This window comes from Bos indicus, chromosome 28 (assembly GCF_029378745.1).
Source record: "Bos indicus isolate NIAB-ARS_2022 breed Sahiwal x Tharparkar chromosome 28, NIAB-ARS_B.indTharparkar_mat_pri_1.0, whole genome shotgun sequence".
In the NCBI taxonomy this organism is placed as follows: Eukaryota; Metazoa; Chordata; class Mammalia; order Artiodactyla; family Bovidae; genus Bos; species Bos indicus.
In genome coordinates, this window is record NC_091787.1 from 45631880 (window position 1) to 45638171 (window position 6292).

The following is a 6292-nucleotide window of genomic DNA, read 5'->3' on the forward strand; positions in this document are numbered from 1 at the left end:
TCATACACAGAGCAACTGGGACAGCAGAACCAGAGCCCACAGGCAGCGTCTACCAAAGTAAGTGGTCCTAAATCAGATGTAGGCACGAATAAGCCACTTACCCATGACCTGCATGAGATAATGAGACTTCTGATAACACTGATAACCAATAAACAAAGAATGCCCAACATATACTAACTTAGAAAGCAAGAGAGGTCAGTCTGAACACAGTAGTTAAAACTGAAAAAGGAGCATAAAATTTAGAAGAATCATTTTGTTATCCAGACAAAACTATCAAGCTACTGAAAAGGGAAAAGAAATCAAGGTGAAATAAGTCAGATGGAGAAAGACAAGTATCACATGATAAATCTTATATGTGAATCTAAAATTGACATTACTAGCCCACCCAAAAACAGCAGAACACACATTCTTTTCAAGTTCACATGAAATAATCGTCATGAAAGAGCAGATTCTGGACCAAAAAATAAATTAATAAATTTAAATTAATTTAATTGATTAAATATTTTTATAAATTTTAAAAGATTTAATTACATCAAATATGTTCTCTAACCATAATGGAATTAAACTAGAAGTCAAGAACAGAAAGATCTCTGGAAATTTCTCAAATATTTAGAAATTAAGTTACTTTCTAAATAACCAATCAGATACAAAAACCAAAGGAAAATTAGAAAACATTTTAAGCTGAATGAAAATGAAAACATAATATATCACAACTTCTGGATGCCACTAAAGCAGCATATAATTTATAGCAATAAATGCCTGTATTTGAAAAAAAGAAAAGTTTCTAATCAATTATCTGAGGCTTCATCTTTAGAAATTAGAAAAAGAAGAACAAATTAAACACAAAGTAAGCAAAAGAAAAGAAATAATAAAGATAGCAAAAGAATAAAATAGAAAACATAAAAATGGTGAAGAAAATGTAATGAAACAAAAATTTTTGAAAAAAGCAATGAAATTTATAAACTTGTAGACAGACTACTAAAAAAAAGAAATAGAAAAAAATTCTCAAATGTTTGTAATGATAGGGCTGGAATCATTACAGAGTCTACAGATATTAAAGAAATAATAGGGGATATTATGGGCAATTTTATGCCAATAAATTTGATAACTTCAATGAAATGGATGATATATACGAACACAATTAACTCAAGAGAAAAAACAGATAACCTGAAAAAAAAAGCCTATATTTATAAAGAAATTGAACTTGTAGTTTAAAACTTTCCCACAAATAAAACTTCAAATCCAGAAGGTTGGTGAAATCTATTACTGGTATAACCAACATCATACTTATTAGTGAAAGACTAAATACTTTCCCCCAACTTTGGAAACATGCCAAGGACGTCCAGTCAGTGCAGTAAGTCATGGAAGAGGAAAAAAAAAAAGGCATCCAGATTGCAAATAAAGAATAAAACTGACCTGATTCGTGGAAAACATTCATATGCTCATACACCCCCAGGAATTACTATGGATCTACAAAACAAACTTCCTAGAACTAGGATTTTAGAATTTAAGGTCAGTATAGAACACCAATTACAGTTCTATATACTAGCAATGGAAAAGCAGAACTTGAATTAAAAAACACAAACATTTACACTAGTATAAAGTTATGAAATATTTAGAAATAGATGAGAAAGACGTGAAACTTATAGATGTAAATAAATGGAGAAATATAACAGGCACATGAAGATTCAATATTAAGATACTAGTTGTTCCCAAATTGATCTATAGATACAGCACATCATTCCAGTCAAAGCCCTTGTTAACTTTTTTTGAAGACATTGGCAAGGTCACTGTAAAATTCATATGGAAATTAAAAGGACATATAGTATTCAAAACAACTTTGAAGACAAAGGGCCTGATTCATCTCATTGTAGTTAAAATAGTCAAGACAGTGCTATATTGATACAAAGATACAAAAGGGACCAAAAGTTGACCAAGGTCTATAAATACATTCAAAGACACTTGTCTTTGCTTTTAAAAGAAAAGCAAAGACCAACCTAGACAGTGTATTAAAAGCAGAGACATTCCTTTGCTGATAAAGGTCCTTATAGTCAAAGCTATGGTTTTTCCAGTTGCTGCTGCTGCTGCTGCTAAGTCGCTTCAGTCGTGTCCGACTCTGTGCGACCCCATAGACGGCAGCCCACCAGGCTCCCCCGTCCCTGGGATTCTCCAGGCAAGAACACTGGAGTGGGCTGCCATTTCCTTCTCCAATGCAGGAAAGTGGAAAGTCAAAGTGAAGTCGCTGAGTCGTGTCCGACTCTTAGCGATCCCATGGACTGCAGCCCACCAGGCTCCTCCATCCATGGGATTTTCCAGGCAAGAGTACTGGAGTGGGGTGCCATTGCCTTCCCCAATGGTTTTTCCAGTAGTCATAAACAAATGTGAGAGCTGGACAATAAAAAAGACTGCACAACAAAGAATTGATGCCTTCAAACTGGGGTGCTGGAGAAGGTTCTTAAAAGTCCCTTGGACAGCAAGGAGATCAAACCAATCAATCATAAAGGAAATCCACCCTAAATATTCATTAGAAGAACTGATGCTGAAGCTGAAGCTCCAATATTTGGGCCACCTGATTCGAAGAGCCAACTCATTGGAAAAGATCCCAATGCTGAGAAAGATTGAAGGCAGGAGGAGAAGGGGACAACAGAGGATGAAATGGTTGGATGGCATCACTGACTCAATAGACAAGAGTTTGATCAAACTCTGGGAGATGGTGAAGGACAGGAAAGCCTGGTGTGCTGCAGTTCATGGGGTCACAAATAGTCAGACACAACTGAGCGACTGAACGAGCGCACAGACGATACAACAGATAAAAGACAGCTAACTTAGCAAATAAGATGGAAGCAATTAGATAGCCAGATGTAAAAAATAACTTTGACCCATTCTTTGCACTCAAAATGGCTCATAAAACTTCTAGAAGAAAATATAAGAGAAAATCTTTGTGATTCTGGCTTAAACAAAGATTTCTTACCATGATCTAGGAAGGGAAAAAACTGATTAATTTGACCTCATCAGAATTAAGAAGGCGAAGGTGAAGGTGAAGTCGCTCAGCCATGTCCGACTCTTTGCAACTCCGTGGACTATAGCCTACCAGGCTTCTCCGTCCATGGGATTCTCCAGGCAAGAATACTGGAGTGAGTTACCATTTCCTTCTCCAGGGGATCTTCCCTACCCAGGGATCGAACCTGGGTCTCCCACATTGGAGGCAAACGCTTTAACCTCTGAGCCACCAGGGAAGCCCATTAAGAACTGCTCTTCAAAAGACACTGTTCAGAGGACGAAAACATTAAATATTTGCAAATCCCAGTTTTTTTAATGAACTTATATTAAGAGCTCTGCAAACTGAAAAATAAGGAAACAAAAATTCAGTTTTAGAAGAAAAGGAGCAAAGTACTTGAACACAGTCTTCATCAAAGAATAGATGAGGAGATAACAAAGTAATTGTAAAGTAAAAAGTCGCTGATTGTCTGTTACCCGAGAGTAAAAAGATATCACTTGAGGCTGGCCAGTCAAGTAAAAGAAGTATAAGTTAATTGAAGAATAAAAAGATTAGCAATAAGATAAAACTTGTGCCTAAAATTCAAAACTTAGAAAAAGGGAGGGAGGAGAAATGGCTTCTATAATTTCCGTATTGTTCAAAGTAGAACACCAACAGATAGTATCTAAAGAAAAAGAGGACTAGGAATTTTATATAAAGCATTAATTAGCATAGAGGTAATTATTAGAACACACAAATCTTCCTGAATAGTAAAGCCAAAACAAGATAAAAGAGTAAGTAAAAGAGAAATTTGACCACGGCATGGTAAAACTGAAATTGAACATGTCATTTGTATCAAGAAAAAAGAAAGAGCTAAATCCATCTGTAAAAAACAAAGCTTTATCAAGTTGACTTACAAAGCAGTATCCAACTCTCTGCTCTTAGACAAGAAAGACAAGTAAGCAAAGAGGTTCAGAAAGGATAAAAGTTAAAGCATGAGAAAATTCATACTAGGCATATCTTGATACCAGACAAAGTAGAATTCTCTCCAAAAAGCAATAAATGGAACAAAGAAAAACAGTTTTTAATGCTAAAGGCTATAACTCATAATGAAGACACGCCATGAATATTTACGCACCTGACGACACAGCGAGTCTGCCAAGCAGGAGTCACGGAAGATGAAAGGAGAGAGAGGCGCCACATGCTGCGGACTGTGGAACATGGCTAAGCTGCGCGCAGGGAGAAAAACATCACAGTATTAAATATCTATACCAATAAAAAATAGAAAACTAACGCAATACAGCAGAAGACATAAATTAATAAGGGTAAAGAGCATTGAGTTAGAAAAGTGAAAAGCAGTAAAGCTAACAAATGTATCAAAAAGCTATTGCTTTGGTGGGGTGGGGGAGGAATCCACAAAGTAGAGACACACTGCAAGAAAAAAAAAAGACAGCACAGACACAAACAAAATGAGATAAGGGAGCAGTTCTCACTGAAATGGATAATTTTAATATCTTAACATCGCTAACTTTACACAAATAAATTTGACAACCTAACTAAAATGCATAACTTTTAGGAAAATAAAATTGACCAAATCTGAACCTTTAGAAATAAAAAAAAAATTTGAAAAGATAAATTACTATAGAAGTTAAAGAAAAAATTGCAAAAATATTCTCACCAAATAATTTACCAGACCCTGATGGTGTCACAGGGGAATTCTGCAATTTGTTCAAGTCAGGCAACCTCATAGCTACTTAGACTGTCACAGAACATGGGAAAAGAATTGCAATTTCTAAATTCTTTTTATGTGGAAAATGTCATTCAGATATCAATATCTGATAAACAGTGCCCCAAAAAGAAAATTGTAAGCCAATTTCACATACGAATACTGATATTAAAATATTCACTAAAATATGAGCACACAGTACAATATTAAAAAGTAATTCATCGTGACCAAGTGAGAACAGGGAAGCCCGGCATGCTGCGGTTCATGGGGTCATAGTCAGACACTACAGCTTCTGAACAACTATTCACTGTGTTGGAGGTAGTAGCCAGGGCAACTGGACAAGAGAATGAAAAACCTCCATATCCTGATTCAAAAATAATCTAAAGAACGTGTTACAGGAAAAAGGAGTAGGGAAAATTCTGAAATCATGAAGCACAAAATAAGGTCTTCTGGAGCATTTAAGTTCCAAAATGATCAATGCAAAAATAAAATGTCTGAAGCTACATATCTTTAAAAACAAAAATTTGCAGAAGCAGAGTTCTCCCAGGGGACTGGTAGAAATTGAGATGCAGGATCTAGCAGCTCTCAGTTACCTCCGAGGGAGTTGGGTGTGTCATTGTCGATAGGATCCATTTCAGGCCTTGACTGGTCAGCAGGAGGGAACATCAGAGACCAGGCTGAATGAGGAATTGCATGCTAAGTCACGTCAGTCATGTCCGACTCTGTGCGACCCCATAGACGGCAGCCCACCAGGCTCCCCCGTCCCTGGGATTCTCCAGGCAAGAACACTGGAGTGGGTTGCCATTTCCTTCTCCAATGCATGAAAGTGAAAAGTGAAAGTGAAGTCTCTCAGTCATGTTCGACTCTTCTTGACCCCCATGGACTGCAGCCTATCAGGCTCCTCCGTCCATGGGATTTTCCAGGCGACAGTACTGGAGTGGGGTGCCATTACCTTCTCTGAGGAATTGCATAGATAAGCCATATTTTCAGGAAACAGACAGCCTGTGAGGCAGGGAATTAAAAAAGAAGGAAAAGAAACTGTATTGTGAGCAGCTCTTAGCTTCCATTCTTGTTGAGCTAAGAAGTAGAGGAGTAAGTGGCCTGAAAATAAAAACCTTATTTTCACAAAAGAAGAATACAAAGAGAGAGACCATGAGCCAGTAGAAAAGCAGGCAAGTCACACGGGTGTTCTACTGAAACAAAGTGCAAACTCTCTTAAATATGGGAGAGTAGTTTTAATCTCATTCTTGAAAAGAATGCAAAGTAAAGCTATAAGTGATATATTTTTCACTTCTGAGATTGGTAAAATTTTTTAAATTGTAATAGCAATCTGTGTGAGTAATGGGTGCATGCTACATGCTGAGTCACTCAGTCGTGTCCAACCCTTTGCAACCCAGTAGACTGTAGCCCAGCAGGCTCCTCTGTCCACGGGACTCTCTAGGCAGGAATACTGGAGTAGGCTGCCATGTCTTCCCCCAGGGGATCTTCTCAACCCAGGGATCAAGCCTGCATTTCTTACCTCTTGTGCATTGGCAAGCAAGCGGGTTCTTGACCCATGTGTGGGGAAATCAATACCCTGGTATATCTGA

At 37.3% G+C, this 6292-nt stretch overlaps 1 non-coding gene across 1 annotated transcript; it reads right to left on the reverse strand.

Annotated features, from left to right (window-relative positions):
- Positions 1-3164: 3164 nt before the first annotated feature.
- TRNAW-CCA (transfer RNA tryptophan (anticodon CCA)) lies at positions 3165-3236 on the reverse strand. Its single transcript has one exon. It is a non-coding gene; the product is annotated as a tRNA-Trp (tRNA).
- Positions 3237-6292: the final 3056 nt, after the last annotated feature.